Source organism: Dendropsophus ebraccatus, chromosome 9, assembly GCF_027789765.1.
Source record: "Dendropsophus ebraccatus isolate aDenEbr1 chromosome 9, aDenEbr1.pat, whole genome shotgun sequence".
Lineage (NCBI taxonomy): Eukaryota > Metazoa > Chordata > Amphibia > Anura > Hylidae > Dendropsophus > Dendropsophus ebraccatus.
In genome coordinates this window covers 10,326,586-10,354,522 of record NC_091462.1, presented here as the reverse complement: position 1 = coordinate 10,354,522, position 27,937 = coordinate 10,326,586, and the positions used below count along the sequence as shown (strand labels likewise).

The window sequence follows — 27,937 nt, the reverse complement described above, 5'->3', positions numbered from 1 at the left end:
GTGGCCTGTACGCCTGTGTGAATTACAAGTAACTACAAAAGTCACAGAAAATTTGTGTCAAAAAAATTGGAGCTTGATAAGTTTGGTCAACATGGCGCCATGGTGTTTACAGCAATAAAACCACAAAATTTATTGGTAAAGTAGTACCGTGTTGCACATAGAAGACTGAGGTGTGTGATCACAGTGTCTAGATGGGGGTGGATGGTGATAGCGGGAGATTCATCAAACCTTGTGCTGAGGACGATGGTGCAGTTGCCCATAGCAACCAGATTTCAGCTTTCAATTTCTCAAAAGTCCTCTAAAAGAATTAAAGATGAAATCTGATTGGTTTCTATGCACACTGGAATCTAATTGGTTGCTATGTGCACTAGAATCCGTTGCTGTATACAATAGTAGGCTATTGGTTGCTCTGTGCAATGAAATCCTCTTGGTTGCTATGTGTATTGGAATTTGGTTGCTATGTGCACCACAATCTCTTGCTATGGCAACTGCTCCTCTTGGCAAGGTTTGAAAAATCCCCATAGAAAACCTCTCCTGCTCTGGACAGTTCCTGACATGGACAGAGGTGACAGCAGAGAGCACTGTGTCAGACTGGAGAGAATACACCACTTCCCGCAGGACAGACAGCAGTTGAGAAGTACTGGAAGAAAGGAGATTTTTTTAAATAGAAATAAATTACAAATTTGTATAACTTTTTGACACCAGTTGATTTTAAAGAAAAAGATTTTTGCCGGAGTACCCCTTTAATGTTATAAAGAGTTTAGGAGACAAATGAAAGAGAGACTGAGCAATTGTTTTTGACTTCCACCAACCACCACAGATGGTGAGAAGCTGGTCAGTGTGGTGAGGCCCTGGCATCATCTTGGTCAGTGTGGTGAGGCCCTGGCATCATCTTGGTCAGTGTGGTGAGGCCCTGGCATCATCTTGGTCAGTGTGGTGAGGCCCTGGCATCATCTTGGTCAGTGTGGTGAGGCCCTGGCATCATCTTGGTCAGTGTGGTGAGGCTCTGGCATCATCTTGGTCAGTGTGGTGAGTCCCTGGCATCATCTTGGTCAGTGTGGTGAGGCTCTGGCATCCTCTTGGTCAGTGTGGTGAGGCCCTGGCATCCTCTTGGTCAGTGTGGTGAGGCCCTGGCATCATCTTGGTCAGTGTGGTGAGGCCCTAGCATCCTCTTGGTCAGTGTGGTGAGGCTCTGGCATCCTCTTGGTCAGTGTGGTGAGGCCCTGGCATCCTCTTGGTCAGTGTGGTGAGGCCCTGGCATCATCTTGGTCAGTGTGGTGAAGCCCTAGCATCCTCTTGGTCAGTGTGGTGAATCCCTGGCATCCTCTTGGTCAGTGTGGTGAGGCCCTGGCATCATCTTGGTCAGTGTGGTGAAGCCCTAGCATCCTCTTGGTCAGTGTGGTGAATCCCTGGCATCATCTTGGTCAGTGTGGTGAATCCCTGGCATCCTCTTGATCAGTGTGGTGAAGCCCTAGCATCCTCTTGGTCAGTGTGGTGAATCCCTGGCATCATCTTGGTCAGTGTGGTGAATCCCTGGCATCATCTTGATCAGTCTGGTGAGGCCCTGGCATCCTCTTGATCAGTTTGGTGAGGCCCTGGCATCCTCTTGATCAGTCTGGTGAGGCCCCGGAATCCTCTTGGTCAGTCTGATGAGGCCCTGGCATTCTCTTGGTCAGTCTGGTGAGGCCCTGGCATCCTCTTTGCCTGTCTAGTGAGGCCCCGACATCCTCTTGGTCAGTCTGATGAGGCCCTGGCATTCTCTTGGTCAGTGTGGTGAGGCCCTGGGATCCTCTTAGTTAGTCTGGTGAGGCCCCGGCATCCTCTTGGTCAGTGTGGTGAGGCCCTGGGATCCTCTTGGTCAGTGTGGTGAGGCCCTGGGATCCTCTTGGTCAGTGTGGTGAGGCCTTGGGATCCTCTTAGTTAGTCTGGTGAGGCCCCGGCATCCTCTTGGTCAGTGTGGTGAGGCCCTGGGATCCTCTTGGTCAGTCTGGTGAGGCCCTGGGATCCTCTTGGTCAGTCTGATGAGGCCCTGGGATCCTCTTGGTCAGTCTGATGAGGCCCCGGCATCCTCTTGGTCAGTGTGGTGAGGCCCTGGGATCCTCTTGGTCAGTCTGATGAGGCGCTGGGATCCTCTTGGTCAGTCTGGTGAGGCCCCGGCATCCTCTTGGTCAGTCTGATGAGGCCCTGGGATCCTCTTGGTCAGTCTGATGAGGCCCTGGGATCCTCTTGGTCAGTCTGGTGAGGCCCCAGCATCCTCTTGATCAGTTTGATGAGGCCCTGGGATCCTCTTGGTCAGTCTGGTGAGGCCCCGGCATCCTCTTGGTCAGTGTGGTGAGGCCCTGGGATCCTCTTGGTCAGTCTGATGAGGCCCTGGGATCCTCTTGGTCAGTCTGGTGAGGCCCCGGCATCCTCTTGGTCAGTCTGATGAGGCCCTGGGATCCTCTTGGTCAGTCTGATGAGGCCCTGGGATCCTCTTGGTCAGTCTGGTGAGGCCCCAGCATCCTCTTGATCAGTCTGATGAGGCCCTGGGATCCTCTTGGTCAGTTTGGTGAGGCCCTGATATCCTCTTGGTCAGTCTGGTGAAGCCCCGGCATCCTCTTGGTCAGTCTGGTGAGGCCCTGATATCCTCTGAGGGTACTATTACACGGGCTGATGAAGGCACGATAATAAATGTAAACGATTGCCGATCTGCTAGATTGGCGCTCGTTTACTGGGCCTATTACACTGTCCGATAATTGTTTAACAAGGACTGCATGGACATTGTTACCGATATCCTTGCAGCCCTTGTTTAAACTTTATACATACCTATACATGCTGCAGGGCTCCTCTTCCTCTGTGCTTCTCCCTGGGTCCGCGCTCTCTAGCTTCAGAGCGGCCTGGCTCAGTGATTGGCTGAGCGGCCTGTCAGCTGAGACAGGCCACTCTGAAGCTAGAGAGCGCGGACCCAGGGAGAAGCACAGAGCAAGAGGAGCCCTGCAGCATGTATAGGTAATGTATTCTTCTTTGCTGATCGTCAGCATCGTCAGCGATGCTGATGATCTGCGCACCGCTATTACACGTAGCAATGCGCGGTCGGTGCCCGACAATTATAGGTCAGAAACTATATCAACGATCAGCCGATGACAACAAACATCGGCTGATCATTGTCTTCATTACACGGAACGATAATAGGCTGGATAGGTCCAATTCAGCCGATTATCGTTCCGTGTAATAGTACCCTTAGTCAGTGTGGTGAGGCCATGGAACCTATTGGTCAGTGTGGTGAGTCCCTGGCATCCCCTTGGTCAGTGTGGTGAGGCCATGGAATCCCCATGGTCAGTGTGGTGAGGCCCTGGCATCCCCTTGGTCAGTGTGGTGAGGCCCTGGCATCCCCTTGGTCAGTGTGGTGAGGCCCTGGCATCCCCTTGGTCAGTGTGGTGAGGCCATGGAACCTATTGGTCAGTGTGGTGAGGCCCTGGCATCCCCTTGGTCAGTGTGGTGAGGCCCCGGCATCCCCATGGTCAGTGTGGTGAGGCCCTGGCATCCCCATGGTCAGTGTGGTGAGGCCCTGGCATCCCCATGGTCAGTGTGGTGAGGCCCTGGCATCCCCATGGTCAGTGTGGTGAGGCCCTGGCATCCCCAAGGTCAGTGTGGTGAGGCCCTGGCATCCCCATGGTCAGTGTGGTGAGGCCCTGGCATCCCCATGGTCAGCGTGGTGAGGCCCTGGCATCCCCTTGGTCAGTGTGGTGAGGCCCTGGCATCCCCTTGGTCAGTGTGGTGAAGCCATGGAATCCCCATGGTCAGTGTGGTGAGGCCCTGGCATCCCCTTGGTCAGTGTGGTGAGGCCCTGGCATCCCCTTGGTCAGTGTGGTGAGGCCATGGAACCTATTGGTCAGTGTGGTGAGGCCCTGGCATCCCCTTGGTCAGTGTGGTGAGGCCCCGGCATCCCTATGGTCAGTGTGGTGAGGCCCTGGCATCCCCATGGTCAGTGTGGTGAGGCCCTGGCATCCCCATGGTCAGTGTGGTGAGGCCCTGGCATCCCCATGGTCAATGTGGTGAGGCCCTGGCATCCCCATGGTCAGTGTGGTGAGGCCCTGGCATCCCCATGGTCAGTGTGGTGAGGCCCTGGCATCCCCATGGTCAGCGTGGTGAGGCCCTGGCATCCCCTTGGTCAGTGTGGTGAGGCCCTGGCATCCCCTTGGTCAGTGTGGTGAGGCCATGGAACCTATTGGTCAGTGTGGTGAGGCCCTGGCATCCCCTTGGTCAGTGTGGTGAGGCCCTGGCATCCCCATGGTCAGTGTGGTGAGGCCCCGGCATCCCCATGGTCAGTGTGGTGAGGCCCTGGCATCCTTTAGTCAGTCTGGTGGGGTATCACTTTGCTCTGTTGGGTGAGGCTCCAGTAGAAAAAGTTTGAGAAGCGCTGCTATAGGCATCCAGCCGATATTGTAGCTGAAATCTACACTGGTTTGGAGTGCAGGGAGCTGAGTTGTAATACCACACTCTACCTGAGGACAGGAGTGGTGCTGTTTTTGCAAGAAAGTAGCTATGCTTTTTCTGATCTGGGATAACCTCTTGTCTCTTAGTGAATCAGCTGGATCCTACCGTTACAGCCAGGTGTGTTAACGCTGGGCTTAGTGAATCCCCCAGTGTGTAGATCAGGGGGTACAGTAATGGGGGAGATTTATGGTGCTGTTACGATAAGAGGGTCCCTTGTTGCCCACAGCAACCAATCTCTGAGCTGGGATTGGTTGCTGTTGGCAAAAAGGGACTTTCTTACCGTAACAGCGCCATACATACCCCCCATTGTCTAGCTCATGGTAACTGTGCCCTGTTGACTCTTTGGGAGAACACAAAGACCACCACTGCTTCTCCTTCTGATGGGTTATATGGGGGCCCCGCAGATGAAACTCCCACCTGTCAGATACTGATGGCAGGTCCTTACACTCAGGGGTTTCCTACACATGTCAGATGGAATATCCTTTAAAGGATCGATGTGGATAACACTAATAGAGTGGGTTACACCTGGTGCAGGGCCCGAGGGGGCAGAAAATGCACAGGGGCTTATAGAACCAGACATAACCCAGGAACGTTTTTGCTCTTATTGCTTCTTTAAAGCGACTCTGTACCCACAATCTGCCCCCCCCCCCAAAAAAAAACTGCTTTTGTCCTTAAAAACAACTTTTAAACTTGCAGCCCTGTGTCAAATTGGCGAGGCCTAGAGTGTCTGTGCCCTAGGCTTGCACCGCCTCTCCGTCCCTCCTCCCCACCCTCTTCATCATTAGAAATGCCCGTTTCCTATTCCTATTTCCTATTCATCACTCATCACTTGCCTTCACTATCCAGCACATGTGCAGTGTTCAGACAGGTGATGAATAGGAAAATCCTGCCTGGGGCATTCCTAATGATGAAGAGGGTGGTGAGAAAGGACGGAGGGGCGGTGCATTATAATCCACAGACACTCTAGGCCACGCCAGTTTGGCACAGGGCTGCAAGTTTAGAAGTTGTTGTTTTTTAGCACAATAACTGCATCACCTGCCGGACGGACCCCAGGACAGATCTTGGATTAAAAGCAGCTATCTGAATGAACAAGCGGTTTGGGGGGGACAGATTGTGGGTACAGAGTCGCTTTAAGTTACATCAACACAGTTCCCTTATGATAGTGTTATAAGTTATGGCAGCCGCACAGGGTCCATTATGATGCATGCTGCATGGGGCTCTAGAAGCCGATCACATGATGGTTATGGATTCTGTATTAGTCACCTGTAGGGGCGGCATGTCATTGCTATGTATAATATAGGACGTACATGTTGTAGGAACATCACTGCTCTGAGGCCTCCGGGGATCACACTCATGTCTACTGCTCAATGCTGTGATCTGTGCTGATACAAGATGTATGATACAGTATGGATGAGTGATGGGAGCTGTATATATGAATTATATAAGCTGTGTGTATGAAGGATATGAGCTGTATATATGAATTACATAAGCTGTGTGTATGAATATGAGTTGTATGTATGAGTGATGGGAGCTGTGTGTATGAATATGAGTTGTATGTATGAGTGATGGGAGCTGTATGTATGAATATGAGCTATGAATGATATAAGCTGTGTATAAATGATATGAGCTGTATGTATGAGTGATGGGAGCTGTGTGTATGAATGATATGAGCTGTATTTTAGCTTTTGAGCTGTTTTTGCTGTATGAATGTTACGAGTATGAATGATATGAGCTGTATATGTAAGGGCTGTAAACTGTGTGTATAATCTGTGCATACATCTGCAATGACTGTGTATAATTAATATATTCTGTGTGCTATATATATATATATATATATATATATATATATATACAATGAGCTATTTGTATGTGTGCATAAATAATATAATAGGTATATAACTGCTATGAGTTCTGTATGTATATATCATGAGCTGTGTGTATGAATAATATAATAGCTATATTATATTATCATGTATGTATCATTTAGCTTTGTGTATGTATGTGTCTGTATTTATATGTGTGTATATATACATAGCGTATCTCTATGTAGACTTGCATATATCAGCGTACCTCTGTGTGCGTGTGTGTATATATATATATATATATATCAGCGTTTCTCTATGTGTATATTTATGTGTATATATCAGCGTATCTCTATGTAGACGTGTATATATCAGCTTATCTATATATGTGTATATATCAGCGTATCTCTTTGTATATATGTATGTATATATCAGCATATTGCTATGTATATATGTGTGTATATATCAGCGTATCTCTTTGTATATATGTATGTATATATCAGCATATTGATATGTATATATGTGTGTATATATCAGCGTATCTCTTTGTATATATGTGTGTAAATAGACCAACAAAACACAACAATCACTGAACTCAGGGAGAACAGTGAAAAATTCCAATGGAGTAATAATTTAAGAGTCTCCACTGATTGTCCCATACAAAATTTGAATATGCAAAAAAAAGGGGTCCGTGGAGCCTCAGTTACGAGTCTCAAAACACGGGAGTAGCCAGATATCCCTCTCTCCAGAGAAGGAAGCCCATTGCCAAGGGGCGCCTCCTAGTGGGGAGAGCACCAAACCACCCTGATACGTAGTCCCTCAGGTCCTCACTCTGTTACGAGCTTTGGGACCTAAATAGGGAAACACCAGGGTGGCCCCTGCAAGTCAAAGTCTAACTCTGTGACTCGTAACTGAGGCTCCACTGACCCCTTTTTTTGCATATATATGTGTGTATATATCAGCTTATCGCTATGTATATATGTGTGTATATATCAGCGTATCTCTTTGTATATATGTGTGTATATATCAGCATATCGCTATGTATATATGTGTGTATATATCAGCGTATCTCTGTGTGTATATATATATATGTGTGTGTGTGTATATCAGCGTATCTCTATGTATATATATGTGTATATCACTGTATCTCTGTGTATATATGTATGTATATATATCAGTATATCGCTATGTATATATGTGTGTATATATCACTGTATCTCTGTACATACATACAGTACAGAACAAAACTTTGGACACAACTTCTCATTCAAAGCGTTTTCTGTATTTTCATGACTATGAAAATTGTAGATTCACACTGAATTATATACTTAATAAAAAAGTGGGAAACAACTCAAAATCTTTCTTATATTCTAGGTTCTTCAAAGTAGCCGCCTTTTGCTTTGATTCCTGCTTTGCACACTCCTGGCATTCTCATGATGAGCTTCAGGAGGTAGTCACCGGAAATTGTCTTCCAACAGTCTGGAAGGAGTTCCCAGAGATGCTTAGCACTTGGTGGGCCTTCTGCCTTCACTCTGCAGTCCAGCTCACCCCAAACCATCTGGATTGGGTTCAGGTCTGGTGACTGGTGGCGGGGTCATCTGGCATAGCGCTCATCACTCTCCTTCTTGGTCATGTAGCCCTTACACAGCATGGTGGTGGGTTTGGGGTCAATGTCCTGTTGAAAAATAAAGGATGGTCTAACTAAACGCAAACCGGAATAGCATGCCGCTGCAAGATGCTGTGGTAGCCATGCTGGGTCAGTATGCCTTCACTTGTGAATAAATCCCTAACAGTGTCACCAGCAAAGCGCCCTCACACCATCACACCTCCTCCTCCATGCTTCACGGTGGCAACCAGGCAGGTAGGGTCCATCCGTTCTCCGTCTTCTCTTACCAGTTGTTGTAGAGATGTCTCTGCTGCTGCACAGTCTCCTCTTACCAGTTGTTGTAGAGATGTCTCTGCTGCTGCACAGTGTCCTCTTACCAGTTGTTGTAGAGATGTCTCTGCTGCACAGTGTCCTCTTACCAGTCGTTATAGAGATGTCTCTGCTGCACAGTCTCCTCTTACCAGTCGTTATAGAGATGTCTCTGCTGCACAGTGTCCTCTTACCAGTTGTTATAGAGATGTCTCTGCTGCACAGTGTCCTCTTACTAGTTGTTATAGAGATGTCTCTGCTGCACAGTCTCCTCTTACCAGTCGTTATAGAGATGTCTCTGCTGCACAGTGTCCTCTTACCAGTTGTTATAGAGATGTCTCTGCTGCACAGTGTCCTCTTACCAGTTGTTATAGAGATGTCTCTGCTGCACAGTCTCCTCTTACCAGTCGTTATAGAGATGTCTCTGCTGCACAGTCTCCTCTTACCAGTTGTTATAGAGATGTCTCTGCTGCACAGTCTCCTCTTACCAGTTGTTGTAGAGATGTCTCTGCTGCACAGTCTCCTCTTACCAGTCGTTATAGAGATGTCTCTGCTGCACAGTCTCCTCTTACCAGTTGTTGTAGAGATGTCTCTGCTGCACAGTCTCCTCTTACCAGTTGTTGTAGAGATGTCTCTGCTGCACAGTCTCCTCTTACCAGTTGTTGTAGAGATGTCTCTGCTGCACAGTCTCCTCTTACCAGTCGTTATAGAGATGTCTCTGCTGCACAGTCTCCTCTTACCAGTTGTTATAGAGATGTCTCTGCTGCACAGTCTCCTCTTACTAGTTGTTATAGAGATGTCTCTGCTGCACAGTCTCCTCTTACTAGTTGTTGTAGAGATGTCTCTGCTGCTGCACAGTCTCCTCTTACCAGTTGTTGTAGAGATGTCTCTGCTGCTGCACAGTCTCCTCTTACTAGTTGTTATAGAGATGTCTCTGCTGCTAGAACTCTGTGTGCTGGCATTGACCTGGTCTTTGAGCTGCTGGTAACCTGTGATATCTGAGGCTGGTGACTCGGATGATCTTCTCCTCCGCAGCAGAGATGACTCTTGCTCTTCCTTTCCTGGGGCGCTCCTCATGTCAGCCAGTTTCTTTGTAGCGCTTGATGGTTTTTGCAACTGCAAAAGTATAAAGTTTTCCCAATTTTTCGGACTGACTGACCTTTATTTCTTAAAGTAATGGTGGTCACTGGTATTTCTTTACTTAGCTGCTTTTTTCTTGCCATAATACAAATTCTAAGGGTATCTTCACACGTACCATATCGCTGCGTATGTATCGCTGCGTATTTATCGCTGCGTGTTTGGTGCGATTTTTACATGTGAGTTTTGATTTTCACATTTCACATTTTCACAGTCTATTCAGTAGAACTATCAGCTGTGTATCCACCTGACTTCTGCACAACACAACTGATAGTCCCAACCCCATGTAAGAGGCAAGAAATCCAACTTATTACACCAGACTGGGCATACCTGTGAAGTGACAACCATTTCCGGTGACTACCTCCTGAAGCTCATCATGAGAATGCCAAGAGTGTGCAAAGCAGGAATCAAAGCAAAAGGCGGCTACTTTGAAGAACCTAGAATATAAGATATTTCAGTTGTTTCACACTTTTTTTGTTATGTATATAATTCCACATGTATAATTCATAGTTCTGATGCCTTCAGTGTGAATCTACAATTTGTATAGTCATGAAAATACAGAAAACTCTTTGAATAAGGTGTGTCCAAACTTTTGGTCTGTGTGTGTATATATCAGTGTACCTCCATGTATATATGTGTGTGTATATATCAGGTATCTCTATGTATATTATGTATATATGTGTATATATCAGTGTATCCCTCTCTCTCTCTCTCTCTCTCTCTCTCTCTCTCTCTCTCTCTCTATATATATATATATATATATATATGTGTGTATATATTGGCGTATCTCTATGTACATACACAGTATGTGTATATATCAGCATATCTCTATGTGTGTGTATATATATATGTATATATCAGAGTATCTCTGTGTATATATGTGTATATATCAGGTATCTCTCTCTATATATTTATGTGAGTGTGTGTATATATATCAGTGTATCTCTATGTATATATCAGCGTATCTCTATGTATATATACAGTATGTGTATATATCAGTGTACCTCCATGTATATATGTGTGTGTATATATCAGGTATCTCTCTCTCTCTCTCTCTCTCTATATATATATATATATATGTATATATTGGTGTATTTCTATGTACATATACAGTATGTGTAAATGTCAGCGTATCTCTATGTATATATATATATATATATATGTATATATCAGCGTATCTCTGTGTATATATGTGTATATATCAGGTATCTCTCTCTCTATATATATTTATGTGAGTGTGTGTGTATATATATCAGTGTATCTCTATGTATATATCAGCGTATCTCTATGTATATATGTGTGTATATCAGTGTATCTCTATGTATATATGTATATATCAGGTACATCTCAGTACACGTGTTAGCATCCTTTGTGGGGCTCTTTCCATAATTTGCCGTTTCCTTGTCTTCGACGTTACGGGATCAGGCGGGGATTTAGCGGGGATTGCTTTGGTCTCTCATTTGCGCTTTCCTGGCTGGTTTAGAGCTTCTCTTGCCGCTTGGGTCTCTTCTTGTTAAGACTTTGGGTATTTGCTGTGATTAAGGAACGCAGCGCTTGTGTCCTTGTATCTTGTGAGGTTTCTTGTATTTAATGAAGAAGCTCTGATGGTCCCGAGATCTGAAGGAAATTCAGTCAATAGCTTGAGCTCCAGCATGAAGGCTGAGGATGTGAGCGGCTGGATGCTCGCACGGCCTCCTCCGGCTCTCCAGGCTTCTCGCTTTACATATTCAATAGTTCAGCCTTTCCCCTATTCAGGATCATGTTTGATTAAAAGCAGCCGAGCTGTGGAGTCATTGGACTATGACACGGGGAATCTTTCATCCTGGCTCACTTAATAAGCTGATATCCTGCTGCTCTCTATGGCCGAATATTCAGATTCACAATCAGTCTGCGACTAAACTGCAAGCGTCCCGTACAGAAAGGGGGCCGCCATAGAGATGCAAGAAGTGTCCGCACCAACCTGCAATACAGGACCATGGAGCTAAATGTGTCCCCGGCTGCTGGGGGGTCCTGATCCACATGACACGGAACAACATCTATGGCAGAACTATTCACCCCTTCCTATCAGCATGTAGTATGGTCTCCATTCACACCATGCAGTCTGGAGCAGGGTCGTAACTAAAACTGCAAACTTCTGATTAGGCCCGTCCACCCCCCGCACCCCATGACCACCACTAAGCCATCAAGTGCAGCCATAAGTCGTCAGGAGTGCTTGCCATTAAAGGGACATTTGCAGCACCTGGGAGGTCCGCTCGGCCACTGGGTTCAGCAAATTTTGAGGCTTAGGGGGTCCCAGTGTATTGCAGGAGCAGGCCACAAGCCCCCTGAGGTGCTGGGCCCCATAGCAGTCACTATGACTGCTATGGTGGTAGTTATGCCCCTGATCTGGAGCCATAAGAAAGTCTGCAGACATACGGAGCAGATCCTCCAGTCTGGTCTCTTACGTAGCTCGGCCAGTTGGGTGTTGTGTATACAGGTTTTCCATGCAGTGCTATTCTTCTTGTACAAATAATGGACACCTTGGTGGACCCTGACCTGATCTTCCACAATGTAAGGCTTTATTCGCAGATTCCCTACATGTATCTGTAATTGTGGACACATTTAAGGCACATTGATTTCTATTGGGCTATATACACTGGTTGTAGCTTTACAGATCCACAATCCGTATCGCCATAGTACGTGCCCTCTGGAAGAAACATCCGTAACGTCTGCAAAAAAAAATCAAATCACCTTAAAGCGACTCTGTACCCACAATCTGACCCCCCAAACCACTTGTACCTTCGGATAGCTGCTTTTGCGCTGTGTCTAACGGCCGGGGCTTACATTTGTATATGCATTAGGCTGGCACCACCTCTCCATCCTTCCTCCCCACCCTCCTCATCATTAGGAATGATCCAGGAACACTGCTGTTTGAGCTTTGCACAGGTGTATTAACGATCCAGCCCATGTTCATTATACACACAGGTGAGGAATAGGAAGCAATCTGCCTGGAGCATTCCTAATGATGAGGGTGGGGAGGAAGGACAGAGAGGTGCCAGCCTAATGCATACACAAATGTAAGCCCCGGCCATTAGACACAGCCCTGCTGGATTAAAAGTTGTTTTTAGCACAATAACTGCATCACCTGCCGAACGGACCCCAGGACGGATCTTGGATTAAAAGCAGCTATCCGAAGGGACAAGTGGTTTGGGGGGTCAGATTGTGGGTACAGAGTTGCTTTAAAGTGTTACTGTCGCTAGAAAAAAACTTTTGACATATAGAGACATCTTAAAAGTTTTCATCGGTTGGGGTCTGAGTGTTCACACCCTTACCGATCAGGAGACAAGCGGGTAGAGGGCCGAGCTGCAGCACGTCCACTTAAAGAGTCCTATAGTAATAACTATATTAGCTGGGATTGGAATACCCCTTTAAGCAATATAACTGGGTCCTTCCATGAGCTATAGGGTACAGTTCTGTATGGTTGGGGCACTCGGATTATTTTTCCTTCCAAAGTTGCCATTACGTTTCTGATGAGTGAAGGCTATACTGTATTTACACGCACCAACCATAGACACGCACAAGGCTCGGACTGGATCAGAGGTAAAAAGGCTTCACAGAATTACCTGCAGCTGCCTCTAAGAGGGATTCACTGCATACAGATTTATACGACTCCCCCATGAGTTGACTACTAGCCGTATACCGCCATAAGCCTTTAGTGATTCCAGCTGGCAGCCACAATGATATTATATATACTGATACATTCTGAAACCTGAAGTGGTATTATGGGCACTGCCTTCCCTCTCAGTGGGTGATGGGCCGGTCCTACATTATTCTAGTAGTCATCTCTGATGGACATTATTCTAGTAGTCATCTCTGATGGACATTATTCTAGTAGTCATCTCTGATGGACATTATTCTAGTAGTCATCTCTGATGGACATTATCCTAGTAGTCATCTCTGATGGACATTATCCTAGTAGTCATCTCTGATGGACATTATTCTAGTAGTCATCTCTGATGGACATTATCCTAGTAGTCATCTCTGATGGACATTATCCTAGTAGTCATCTCTGATGGACATTATCCTAGTATTCATCTCTGATGGACATTATTCTAGTATTCATCTCTGATGGACATTATCCTAGTATTCATCTCTGATGGACATTATTTTATTTTAGTAGTCATCTCTGATGGACATTATTCTAGTAGTCATCTCTGATGGACATTATCCTAGTAGTCATCTCTGATGGACATTATCCTAGTATTCATCTCTGATGGACATTATTCTAACATCCTAGTAAAGTGAGGGTAACCCTCTGTCCTAACCCCCTGCACTACCAGAGCCGAGCACCGGGCATCTTTAGGTAGTTACTCGGCTATTCCTAAACTTTTGGTCTCAGACGAGTTTGTCTCACGTTGAGTATTTCAGGTCCGCAAGTAAGAGATCCAGCTTCAGTCTCCGTCCTTCAGGCACTGTTAGAGTCACCGACTTCCAGGACCATCTACTATGTAGCTCTCCGTAAGACATCCTGCACCTCTGCCCTTACCTGGCAGACTTCTTTCTTCAAGAACTACAAGTCTGGGAGGAGTTTATTTCTGATGGTGGACCCCCAGTCAGGTCAGACCATCAGAGCCTACCTTCACCCATCTGTCACATCCATTCAGGGATTCAACACCTCAGGAACTACTCTGACTACTTCCGTGCCGTCTGCCATTACAAGGTTCTGTTATTGAAACATGTGGATGATGTTAATGTGAGTTACCCGTTATATTGCACTCTTTGAGTCGCTGTGTCTTGGCCTGTGCTGCACACATACGGGGGACCCCTGCACCTCCAGCTACAGCATCAGTAACCAGGGATTGTGTGCCCTCCCCCTGGTCACTGCCCCTCTGTTATATACAGAAGCCCCCCAGGTATAGTGTATTTGAACAGTAATATAAGACGCCCTCATGGATCCCTATAGTATTCTGCAGGTTGAAGGAATCCTGCGAGAGGGTACGAGCTCTGATAGTCACCTATCACCCCCCCCCCCCCCCCCCCCCAAACACTTCCCTGGTATCACAGATGGTCACACAGACAAGGTAAAGCCAATCCACTCTCTTGTACTAACAGGAAGTTACAAACCTGAGACAGGAAGTAGTTTACATGGAGTGAGTCAGCCATTACACTGATGGAGGTGCCCCTTTAAGGACATGGAAGAAACTACTTTCGACAGCAATTATCTTCAAGATAGCATCTGTAGTCTTATGTCCAATGTGCGATTTGATGACTTCTTGTCGCAGTGTCCTCCACTGTCCGCGCCGGGCGCAGGGCCATGGAGTCAGGTTCTGCATATGTGAGCAGCCTGTTACATTCTGTTGTCTATTAACCCATGTGACCCTTGTGCTTTGTCTCTGATTAGCCGACTGATTAGTCTGATAGGCCGTATATAAATATTCATCTCCGCTCTGACTCACAGAGACACTTAAGGACCCATCAATGAGAGATGGAGAGCCTGTGACCGACTGATCCCAGATGGGAAAGTTAAAGAAAGTAAATGTGGTAATAAGTGCAGGGGATTAATATCATTATGTCCTTAAGGGTTCACAGCAGCTCGCCCCGCACGCTACATAACCCTTACAGGGGTGAGAGTCCTATTCCTGCACAGTATGGTCTGATAGAGTGCAAGGATATTCAATGAGGGGTCAGCTGGATCCTGCCCTCAGACTGATAGACCCCCGGCACAATGTTCTACTGCACCATCTAAGACCATAAAGCCTCCAGCCATGAATTCTCCCCAAAGAGGCAGCAAGTACGGTATCCACCCTGCCAGCCCTCACAGGTTATTCACTGAATCCCAGGTATGGTTATAGTCATCAGGTCCTATTCACATCCTAGAATAATCTGGAAGATCCGCAGTGATTGCATTTTGTCTACATCATTTACAAGAGTGAAACAGATTGTAATGACAAGGGAAAAACCAAGGCCAGGTATCCATCCACAGACAGCTGTTTCAGGGTGTTGCCCCTCATCAGTGTGGAGCAGGATTTTGGCTAGGTGGGAGCAATGCCTAGTAGAGCCATAAGGGAAACAGATTGCTGATCTCAGGGAGACCAGCCAAACGACAACACTGCCGGCTGATGGCTAAAGCTCTCAACATTGCGCTTACATTAACTTATAGGGCCACTTAATATAGTGGTTTTAGTGATTTTCTTACAGGAGCCGCCCCATGGCTGGGTCCTTCCCGGAGGGATATCTGGCTAGTCCTTGTATTGGGACTCTTAAATGAGGCGCCACAGGCTCTTCTTTTGCATATTCATTTACAAGAGTGAGCTGTAAGCAGTGGTATCTGTATCTATATTCTTCACAAGAAGGGGCAAAGAGGCAGCACTATCCATGCCTACATCATTTACAAGGCGGGATAGAGAGGACGTGCTATTTGTAAGAACATAATTTACAGGGAGAGACAGGAAAGCAGTACTATCTGTACCCATGTGATTCAAAAGAGAGGCAGGGGGGTAGTACTATCTGTACACATGTGATTTAAAAGAGAGACAGGGAGGTAGCACTATCTGTGCCTATGTGGTGTAAAAGAGAGGCAGGGAGATAGTACTACCTCCCTGCCTCTCTTTTAAACCACATAGGTACAGATAGTACTACCTCCCTGCCTCTCTTTTAAACCACATAGGTACAGATAGTACTACCTTCCTGCCTCTCTTTTTTTAACCACATAGGTACAGATAGTGGTACCTCCTTGTCTCTTTTAAATCACATAGGTAAAGGTAGTACTATCTGTACCTATGTATCTTTATAAGAGAGGCAGGGAGGTAGTACTATCTGTACCTATGTGATTTAGGATTTAAAAGAGAGACAGAGAGGTAATACTATCTGTACCTATGTGGTTTACAAGAGAGGCAGGGTAGAAGTAATATCTTTACCTATGTGATTTAAAAGAGGCAGGGAGGTAGTACTATCTGTACCTATGTGATTTAGGATTTAAAAGAGAGACAGAGGGGTAGTACTATCTATACCTGCAATATTGTAGATTCTTTGTAATGCTAGACGGACTATTGAGGTCGAGTTGCTAATTAAAGGGGAACTCCAGGTAGAGGTTTAAAAAAAAAAAAAAAGAAACTTCTGCAGAAGCATAACGCATTACTTACCTGTCTATCCCAGTTTTGAAACTACCAAAAATCCATTTGTTTGGTTTTTTTTGCTCTGTTTTGTGTTTCTGTTCTTCCTGGTTTGGCATTTCCCAGAATGCAATGCTTTCCCTCATGTGATCATCACAGCCCCCCCCCCCCCACACACACACACACACATCACAGTCAGTAAAATCAGTGCTGCACCTGCTTCTGGCTGGTCAGAGATGGTGAATCACTCAGGGGATTGGGGGATCCAGCCCCGCCTCCTGTGACATCACGCCCTGCCCCCTGTCTGCATCATCAACTAACACACACAGTGTGAGACAGAGGCATGGAAGATTTGTCTCCTAGGGGAGGATAGCAGCAGGAGCAGGAGACAATGTGGATTGGCACAGGGGCCATTTTTCTTCACTTCCTGGATTTCTATCAGCTACCAGTGTGGTAGAACTGTACAGATACGGTAATACATTGTATAGACACATCTATATAACTGTACAGATACGGTAATACATTGTATAGACACATCTATATAACTGTACAGATACGGTAATACATTGTATAGACACATCTATATAACTGTACAGATACGGTAATACATTGTATAGACACATCTATATAACTTTTAATGTACTTTTAATAGAAAACAAGTTTTTCGTATGCGGAGTTCCCCTTTAACTCACTGTAATTATCCCTCCCAACTTTACAAAAAAGCCACAATGTTGCAGATAAAGCCAGCCAGGTTCTTGTTTACATCAGCTGTCTCACATACAGATTTTTGTATTTTCAACAGGAAGTAGCAGCTGAAAACTGGGGGAAGGAGACTGAATAGATAAAAACAAGTATGGAAGGAATTATTAGTCTCACCATGGGCAGCAACATATCAGAAGTTATGTTTGAGTGGAATACCCCTTTAAAAGAGAGGCAAGAAGGTAGTACTATCCAGACCTACATACAGGGATGCAGTACTGTCTGAGCTCATATAGTATACAGGAAGGGGCAGAAGGGTAGCACTATCTGTACTATTATTATTTACAGGGAGAGAATGGGGGCAGAGTGATACTGTGTAAGTACTGTCTGCACCTACATCATTTACAGGGAGAGACGCAGAGACAGTACCATTTATCCCTATGTCATTTACAAGGCAGGGAGCTGGTACTATCTGTATCTACATCTTACAGGGAGGGAGTGGAGGTAGTACCATCCATGTTTATGTCATTTACCAAGAGAAACAGGGAAGGAGTCTGCAGTATTATCCAGAGCAGTCTATTATCTGCCCCCGTTATAGGGGAGTACATGTTACATAGAAGAGATGATGGAGATTTATTGGTGCTTTGCCGCTGTCTGCGATCAGCCTCAGCGCCGCTAATAAGGTAATAAGAGCCTGTGCACATGATCAGGCTCCACAATCCTGCATCCCTGACACCTGCCTGGATTGCTGCATGCAAAACCCGCTGCACAAAAGCACATTAAATACGTGTTGGCCAAACTGACAGATACTCACCGCCCCCCCCCCACCCCCCCCCCACCCCCATCATTCTTGACAATTTCCAGTCCATGTCTTCATCTCGATATGTTACTTACCCCAGTCAGTGATCAGCGGAGCAGGTGTTTCTAGCACAACAAAGAGTGGACTGGGCACTGCCGGGAGGGACATGGCAGGAGATCAGGGCAGGTGACTATTGTTTTAATATTTTTTTATTGCATTTTTTAATGCAAGCTCAAGCCCTTACCCAAGATTAGAGAAGCAATATGGCTTCCCCTATAACAGATACATATACTTTCTTTCCACTACCTCAGTACAGCACATACTCCTCTCTGCTATATCATGCCATAGTGCTATACTGAATAGGTTGGCACTGTGCTAGGGGGATGATTTACACTGTATGGTACCATAGGAGGCATGTGGAGGGAGAAGGGGTTACTGATGCAGCATCACAGCAAGGAAGGGGTTACACAAAGCTCAGAGCTGCTACTATTGGTGTATTACAGCTGTTGATAAGCTACAGGGAGGGGGAGACTACACTGCAGCACTGTAAACATATGGCAGTAGGTACTCTGTTTTACACAACCATCAGCTGCCCTGAGCATTATTACGAGGGGGAAGCCTTGATTTACCTTTGCGGAACACTGAGGATTACCTTCAACAGACAGACTGGCTCAGCTTACAGGTACACAGTCTAGGCCTCTCTCACTTTTTCCTGTCCATTGCACTAAGCTTAGCCCCCACTTGTCCTGTTCTGTCTGTTAATAGAGACAGATTTCCCCTGACAACAGGCAGTGAACAGCAGATGCAGAGAAGAAAGACACCCAGTGGTCAAGATGTCACTGCTGTGTTTTTTTTTCTTTGTTAAAGCAGTGATTTACAAACATTTTAGGAATTATACAGGCGACCCAGTGGAGGGGAGTTGTTTGACACAACAGCGACCATTTAAATGTATCTCTTCCTCATACGCTCTCGTTGACAAAAACATGAAGAAATACTCTATAGAGGTTACACAGCCCCCTTTGATGGGTCTATGGGGGTCTCTCTGTTATCACAACTCAAGGAATCTCCATACTGTGTGCCCTACAGAGAGGAGGATGGATGCAGGGCCGTTATATGGACAGAGGCAGAGGTGACTGTACTGTAGAGGGCGCTGTACATCTGGCCATTATATGGGCAGAGGAGACTGTACTGTAGAGGGCACTGTACATCTGGCCGTTATATGGACAGAGGCAGAGGTGACTGTACTGTAGAGGGCGCTGTACATCTGGCCATTATATGGGCAGAGGAGACTGTACTGTAGAGGGCACTGTACATCTGGCCGTTATATGGACAGAGGCGACTGCACTGTAGAGGGCGCTGTACATCTGGACGTTATATGGACAGAGGTGACTTTACTGTAGAGGGCGCTGTACATCTGGCCGTTATATGGACAGAGGCGACTGCACTGTAGAGGGCGCTGTACATCTGGCCGTTATATGGGCAGAGGTGACTTTACTGTAGAGGGCGCTGTACATCTGGACGTTATATGGACAGAGGCAGAGGTGACTGTACTGTAGAGGGCGCTGTACATCTGGCCGTTATATGGACAGAGGCAGAGGAGACTGTACTGTAGAGGGCGCTGTACATCTGGCCGTTATATGGACAGAGGCAGAGGAGACTGTACTGTAGAGGGCGCTGTACATCTGGCTGTTATATGGACAGAGGCAGAGGAGACTGTACTGTAGGCCCTGCACATCTGGCCGTTATATGGACAGAGGGAGAGGTGACTGTACTGTAGGCCCTGCACATCTGGCCGTTATATGGACAGAGGGAGAGGTGACTGTACTGTAGAGGGCGCTGTACATCTGGCTGTTATATGGACAGAGGGAGAGGAGACTGTACTGTAGAGGGCGCTGTACATCTGGCTGTTATATGGACAGAGGCAGAGGTGACTGTACTGTAGAGGGCGCTGTACATCTGGCTGTTATATGGACAGAGGCAGAGGAGACTGTACTGTAGAGGGCGCTGTACATCTGGCTGTTATATGGACAGAGGCAGAGGAGACTGTACTGTAGAGGGCGCTGTACATCTGGCTGTTATATGGACAGAGGCAGAGGTGACTGTACTGTAGAGGGCGCTGTACATCTGGCTGTTATATGGACAGAGGCAGAGGAGACTGTACTGTAGAGGGCGCTGTACATCTGGCTGTTATATGGACAGAGGCAGAGGAGACTGTACTGTAGAGGGTGCTGTACATCTGGTCATTATATGGACAGAGGCAGAGGTGACTGTACTGTAGAGGGTGCTGTACATCTGACCGTTATATGGACAGAGGCAGAGGAGACTGTACTGTAGAGGGCGCTGTACATCTGGCCGTTATATGGACAGAGGCAGAGGAAACTGTACTGTAGAGGGCGCTGTACATCTGGTGGTTATATGGACAGAGGCAGAGGAGACTGTACTGTAGAGGGCTCTGTACATCTGGCCGTTATATGGACAGAGGCAGAGGTGACTGTACTGTAGAGGGCGCTGTACATCTGGCTGTTATATGGACAGAGGCAGAGGAGACTGTACTGTAGGCCCTGCACATCTGGCTGTTATATGGACAGAGGCAGAGGAGACTGTACTGTAGGCCCTGTACATCTGGCTGTTATATGGACAGAGGCAGAGGAGACTGTACTGTAGGCCCTGCACATCTGGCTGTTATATGGACAGAGGCAGAGGAGACTGTACTGTAGGCCCTGCACATCTGGCTGTTATATGGACAGAGGCAGAGGAGACTGTACTGTAGGCCCTGTACATCTGGCTATTATATGGACAGGGGCAGAGGAGACTGTACTGTAGGCCCTGCACATCTGGCTGGTATATGGACAGAGGCAGAGGAGACTGTACTGTAGGCCCTGCACATCTGGCTGTTATATGGACAGAGGCAGAGGAGACTGTACTGTAGGCCCTGTACATCTGGCTGTTATATGGACAGGGGCAGAGGAGACTGTACTGTAGGCCCTGCACATCTGGCTGGTATATGGACAGAGGCAGAGGAGACTGTACTGTAGGCCCTGCACATCTGGCTGTTATATGGACAGAGGCAGAGGAGACTGTACTGTAGGCCCTGCACATCTGGCTGTTATATGGACAGAGGCAGAGGAGACTGTACTGTAGGCCCTGTACATCTGGTTGTTATATGGACAGAGGCAGAGGAGACTGTACTGTAGGCCCTGCACATCTGGCTGTTATATGGACAGAGGCAGAGGAGACTGTACTGTAGGCCCTGCACATCTGGCTGTTATATGGACAGAGGCAGAGGAGACTGTACTGTAGGCCCTGTACATCTGGCTGTTATATGGACAGAGGCAGAGGAGACTGTACTGTAGGCCCTGCACATCTGGCTGTTATATGGACAGAGGCAGAGGAGACTGTACTGTAGGCCCTGCACATCTGGCTGTTATATGGACAGAGGCAGAGGAGACTGTACTGTAGGCCCTGCACATCTGGCTGTTATATGGACAGAGGGAGAGGAGACTGTACTGTAGAGGGCGCTGTACATCTGGCTGTTATATGGACAGAGGCAGAGGAGACTGTACTGTAGAGGGCGCTGTACATCTGGCCGTTATATGGACAGAGGCAGAGGAGACTGTACTGTAGGCCCTGCACATCTGGCTGTTATATGGACAGAGGGAGAGGAGACTGTACTGTAGAGGGCGCTGTACATCTGGCTGTTATATGGACAGAGGCAGAGGAGACTGTACTGTAGAGGGCGCTGTACATCTGGCCGTTATATGGACAGAGGCAGAGGAGACTGTACTGTAGGCCCTGCACATCTGGCTGTTATATGGACAGAGGCAGAGGAGACTGTACTGTAGGCCCTGTACATCTGGCTGTTATATGGACAGAGGCAGAGGAGACTGTACTGTAGGCCCTGCACATCTGGCTGTTATATGGACAGAGGCAGAGGAGACTGTACTGTAGGCCCTGCACATCTGGCTGTTATATGGACAGAGGCAGAGGAGACTGTACTGTAGGCCCTGTACATCTGGCTGTTATATGGACAGGGGCAGAGGAGACTGTACTGTAGGCCCTGCACATCTGGCTGTTATATGGACAGAGGCAGAGGAGACTGTACTGTAGGCCCTGCACATCTGGCTGTTATATGGACAGAGGGAGAGGAGACTGTACTGTAGAGGGCGCTGTACATCTGGCGGTTAGAAAAGTTTCCAGAAGATTCTGGGTCTGTTGTTGGAGCTTTAAGCAAAATAATAAAATCAGGAAATTATTTCTAGATCTTGGTTCTTCTCTAAAATGCTGAGAAGCAGAAACATCAGAATATTCCCCAGGAATCAATAGATTTACTCAGACATAACACACTTTTAAACAGCAATGAAAATCACTGCGGCTTGTGGTGGGGGCTGCAGCCCTGGGAGGAAAAGGCGGCAAACACTGAGTAATATACTGCGTGCATTGTGTATTATACTGGGGACAGAGTGTGTATTATACTGGGTATATTGTATCTTATTCTGTGTATTATACTGGGTATATTGTATCTTATTCTGTGTATTATACTGGGTATATTGTATCTTATTCTGTGTATTATACAGGGTACAGTGTTTGTATTATACTGTGTATTATACTGTGTATATTGTATATTATACTGTATTGTGTGTACTGTGTATTATACTGTGTATATCCTGTATTTTACTGTGTACAGTGTATTATACGGGGTATTATACTGTTATATACCATGTATTATACTGTGTGTTTTGTGTACTACATTGTATATTTTTTTATATTATAATTTGTACAGTGTGTCATTATACGGTGTATATTGTGTACTATACTGTGCAGTTTCTATATTATACTGTGTAGAGTGTATTATATGGTGTATATTGTATATTATACTGTTATGTGCCCTGTATTATACGGTGTATATTGTGTACTATACTGTGCAGTTTCTATATTATACTGGGTACAGTGTATGTACACCGATCATCCATAACATGAAAACCACTGACAAGTAACATTGCTTATCTGGTGACACCGGCGTCTGACAAGCGGGGGAAATATTAGGCAGCAAGTGAATAGTCAGTTCTTCAAGTTGATGGGTTGGAAGTGTGAAAAATGAGCGAACATAAGGACCTGCTGCTAACGTCTTAGTGCCAGATATCACCGAACACCTTCAGAGGACGCCTGGAGTCCGGGCTTCAGCAATACTGTTCTGGCTGATCACTGTGTATACTGTGCCTGTGGTGTATCATACTGTGTACTATATACTATGTATACACCTTCAGGTCCCTGCGCACTGTGTGTTACTGTTCTGGCTGATCACTGTGTATACTGTGCCTGTGGTGTATCATACTGTGTACTATATACTATGTATACACCTTCAGGTCCCTGCACACTGTGTGTTACTGTTCTGGCTGATCACTGTGTATACTGTGCCTATGGTGTATCATACTGTGTACTATATACTATGTATACACCTTCAGGTCCCTGCGCAGTGTGTGTTACTGTTCTGGCTGATCACTGTGTATACTGTGCCTGTGGTGTATCATACTGTGTACTATATACTATGTATACACCTTCAGGTCCCTGCACACTGTGTGTTACTGTTCTGGCTGATCACTGTGTATACTGTGCCTGTCGTGTATCATACTGTCTACTACGGTATATACTATGTATCTTAATGTTTCTGGCATAGTTTCCTGGGAATTAAAGGAAAAGCACAGTAAGCCCATACATCCACAGCAACAATACCTCCAGGACCTTGGTCATGTGACTACACAGTCACTTACAGTGCTGCAGGACTAGCTGCACCTGTTGTTGTGTTTGCAGGTTACAGGTGGGGAGAACAGGGGAGGCTGCAAGAAAGTCAGAGGTGTTACAGAAATCAGCCGGGGGAAAGTGTGTCCACCCCACATCATCACACCAGGGGGAAGTGTGTCCACCCCACATCATCACACCAGGGGGAAGTGTGTCCACCCCACATCATCACACCAGGGGGAAGTGTGTCCACCCCACATCATCACACCAGGGGGAAGTGTGTCCACCCCACATCATCACACCAGGGGGAAGTGTGTCCACCCCACATCATCACACCAGGGGGAAGTGTGTCCACCCCACATCATCACACCAGGGGGAAGTGTGTCCACCCCACATCATCACACCAGGGGGAAGTGTGTCCACCCCACATCATCACACCAGGGGGAAGTGTGTCCACCCCACATCATCACACCAGGGGAAGGTGTGTCCACCCCACATCATCACACCAGGGGGAAGTGTGTCCACCCCACATCATCACACCAGGGGGAAGTGTGTGCACCCCACATCATCACACCAGGGGGAAGTATGTCCACCCCACAGAGAGTGTGCTGACCCATTTTCCCTGAGTATTACAGGCCCTGTATATAAGGTTGGGCCATAGTCAAGAGTTCTGCTTCCTCCATAGAAGCTGACATCACTACTGCACTACTTATACCCAAGCAGCCTACGCTCAGTTCTTCTATGGCTCTTGTGATTTTAGATTTTATTATCACATGTTGTTTCTTATCCTTGTATTACTCTCTATTATCCAAGTGTCAGACAGCACATTGCTAAAAGTATTTTTTCTGTATGTCATCCTGTTTTTTTCTATGTGTCATCCTGAAGGTTACGTAGACTGAAACGTTACAGATACAGCATTACCTGCTGGTGTGGGGGAAGGGGGGTACACATACTGCGCCCTGCTGGTGTGTTAATGTGGGAAGGATACACTGCCACCTATGCACAGCATAGCTCTGTTGTACAGCTCCTCAATGCTCTGCAGGGATGATTAATAGGCAGAGAGACCAGTTAGTCGTGACTAGTCACAAGTGCTCTCTGCCCAGATGACTAGTTGCCGCCCCTCTCCTGTCATTGCGTGGGGAATAAAACTGCTTTTTCCCTGCTGTAAAGCTACCGCCGCAGACCTGTGTGTCCTCTTCCCATCATCACTTCAGCAGGGGACAGTGTGTCCTCTCCACATACTCACACCAGCAGGGGGCAGTGTGTTCTCTCCACATACCCACACCAGCAGGGGGCAGTGTGTTCTCTCCACATACTCACACCAGCAGGGGGCAGTGTGTCCTCTCCACATACTCACACCAGCAGGGGGCAGTGTGTTCTCTCCACATACTCACACCAGCAGGGGGCAGTGTGTCCTCTCCACATACATCAGCAGGGAGCAGTGTGTTCTCCTCACATCAACACATCAGTAAGGGGCAGTGTGTCTTCCCTACACCAGAAGGTGGCAGTATGTTTACCCCCCTTTCCCCTACATCATCACATCAGCAGGGAGAAGTGTGTCCTCCCCATCATCACACCAGCAGAGGGCAGTGCCTTCTCCCCGCACACATCATCACACCAGTAGGGGGCAGGGTGTCCTCCTTATACCATCACACTAGCAGGGGACAGTGTGTCCTCCACATAATCAGACCAGCAGGGGGCAGTGTGTCCTACCTACACCATCACACCAGATGGGGACAGTGTGTCCTCGCCATCATCACACCAGCAGGGAGAAGAGTTTTCTCCACATAATCACAACAGCAGAGAGCAGTGTGTTCTCCCTGCACGCATCTTCACACCAGCAGCGGGCAGTGTTTCCTCCCCATCATCACACCAGCAGGGGACAGTGTCTCCTTCACATCATCACACCAGCAGGGGGCAGTTTGTCCTTTCTATACCATCACACCAGCAGGGGGCAGTGTTTCCTCCCCATCATCACACCAGCAGGGGACAGTGTGTCCTCCACACCATCACACCAGCAGGGGGCAGTTTGTCCTTTCTATACCATCACACCAGCAGGGGGGAGTGTGTCTTCCACTGCACAGGCAGGATTGAAGCTCTCAACACAAGGCTTCATACTCCAACCCGACTGTCATCAGATCCCAAACACCTGGATTCATCACTATAGATAGATGCGGTTTGGTAGAGCGTGTAGTCTATATTGAGTAAAACCTACTTCAGTTACTGCTGCGCCATCTCCTACATAAATAAGCGGTAACCATTGCATCTATACCTGGCGCCTTTTCATATGTACAAAGCTAATCTGTCATATGTCCATGTGTCCGTATGATGTGAGTCTGTGTCCGTACAGCACGGATCTATAGAGACTGTACATTAAGAGACACGGATAGCTCAGCAGATTCGGGTGCATATAGCCTATAACTGGCCCCTAGTATGGATGGCAGCTGACGGCCTAGCACAATGGATGGAAGCTTTTGAGGTCACTTGTCACCCTGGATCTCTTCATCCTGGGCCCCAGAGCTGCAGGGCTGGAGGTCCCGGCCACAGAGAGGCACCTGCGGCCCCATCTCCTCCAGCCGCAGACACTTGTGATTAATGTCATGTCCAGGCTGAGCGGTCACCAGCAAGAGAAGGACACAAATCAATGGGAAACCGAAGAAGATGGTGGAGCAGAACATATGGCACAACCCTCCGGAGAGTCAGATGTGCAAAGAATTCGCCTGCCCAGATTTCCCGTATTCCGGGCCTGTGCTCAACGTCTGCATCTCCCGATCCATCGCAAGGATTAAGTGATTTACTATCCGTGTTTACATTTATTTCCCACCTGGATACAAACTGATAAATCAAGTGATGAAGTTGGCGCGGCTCTCAGCGTGCAGATCATTGCTGGGAAGGCGCAGTCTGCTGTGAAGCGAGCGCTGGATTAATGACTGCAGCGAGAGGCAGGGAAGTGTTTACACTCAATGCAGCTGGAATGAAAACTGTGAAGAACACAGACAAATAGAATTACTTCTCCACTCACAAAGAGAGACATGACATCGCCGACGACGGCCGCCGAGAAGACACAAAACTCGCTCACCAGGTGTCATAGACCGGACGCCCCCCCCCCCGGGCGCCAGATCCACAGCACGGGCAGGAACGTGCCAGCCAAGACCCTGCACAGCGGTGGTCGGATCACGTTAATCACGATTTACTGTTATTATGTTGACTTTGCGGCCGTATTTCCTCTCGCCGTCCTTGTGTGCTGTTTATGTGTACGGCTACTGTCTGGGTAATAACACGGGAGGGGGATGAGTGTTTCTGCTTGGCTGTTCGCCTACAACCCAAGAGCGTCCTCCTGATGGCCACCTACTGAGACCGGACAATGGGGACACTACAATTTATGGGCTGTACATGCCGGAGACGCTCTATGACTGCCGACCAATACCCCTGAAGGACACTCGGGAAGTGGAGCTGGAGCTTTGCTGCCCCCTGTGGCCAGAAAGGGGATTTTACCTGTGGACTCTGTTCTTCTTCTTCTTCGTCATTAATGTATCCTGCCTTACTGGACCATAAACTCTTACTTTCCTATGTGCCAAGTTATCTCTCACAGACTGAAGGAGCAATAAATATTGTTCTTACTATTCCTGCATCACTCACTATGCTGACTGATCTATAAAACCTATAACAAATATGTATCCGACCTACACAACGGCCTCAACCATACAGGAAGCATGTATACAGCCTATATACCAGCCTAGACCATACAGGAAGCGTATATACAGACTATATCCCACCCTCGACCATACAGGTGTGGTGTCCAACCATGGTTGTTCTTTATCGTCCGCACCTCTCGCAAAATGATGAAGGTAGTCTATTATTTCACCACTAGATGTCAGTGTTTTGTATGTAAACTGGTATATGTTGCGCAGCTGTAGTGAACAAAGGGTTACTGCTTCTTCTATATTATGTATTTTGTTGACCAATAGAGATACTCTTCTTGTATAACCTATCATTTCTCTCCTTTCTTTTGCACACATTCTTCTCCACCACTCACAGGGCCCTTTACACCCCCCTGTAGGTAGTAGTCACTTGTTGGGAGGAAGTGTAGCTTCAGTTTCCCTCAGATTCTTGTGGGAGGAAGACACACATAGTAGGCATCCCTGCTGTAGTTAAGCCAGGGCCTTGCTCTGCCAGGACCCCTGTCCAGGACAGTCAAGTTGTGTTAGCAAGTCTGAAACACACGGGTGATGCAAGCAGAGACACTTAGCTTCTTCAGTCTATCTACTGCCACTATGCAGTG

General features: G+C 47.1%; 1 protein-coding gene across 1 annotated transcript in view; it reads right to left on the bottom strand.

Annotated features, from left to right (window-relative positions):
• Nucleotides 1-27,937, bottom strand: part of GPR39 (G protein-coupled receptor 39) — a 60,978-nt gene that overhangs the window by 1,770 nt on the left and 31,271 nt on the right. The gene's annotated exons all lie outside the window — the stretch shown is intronic.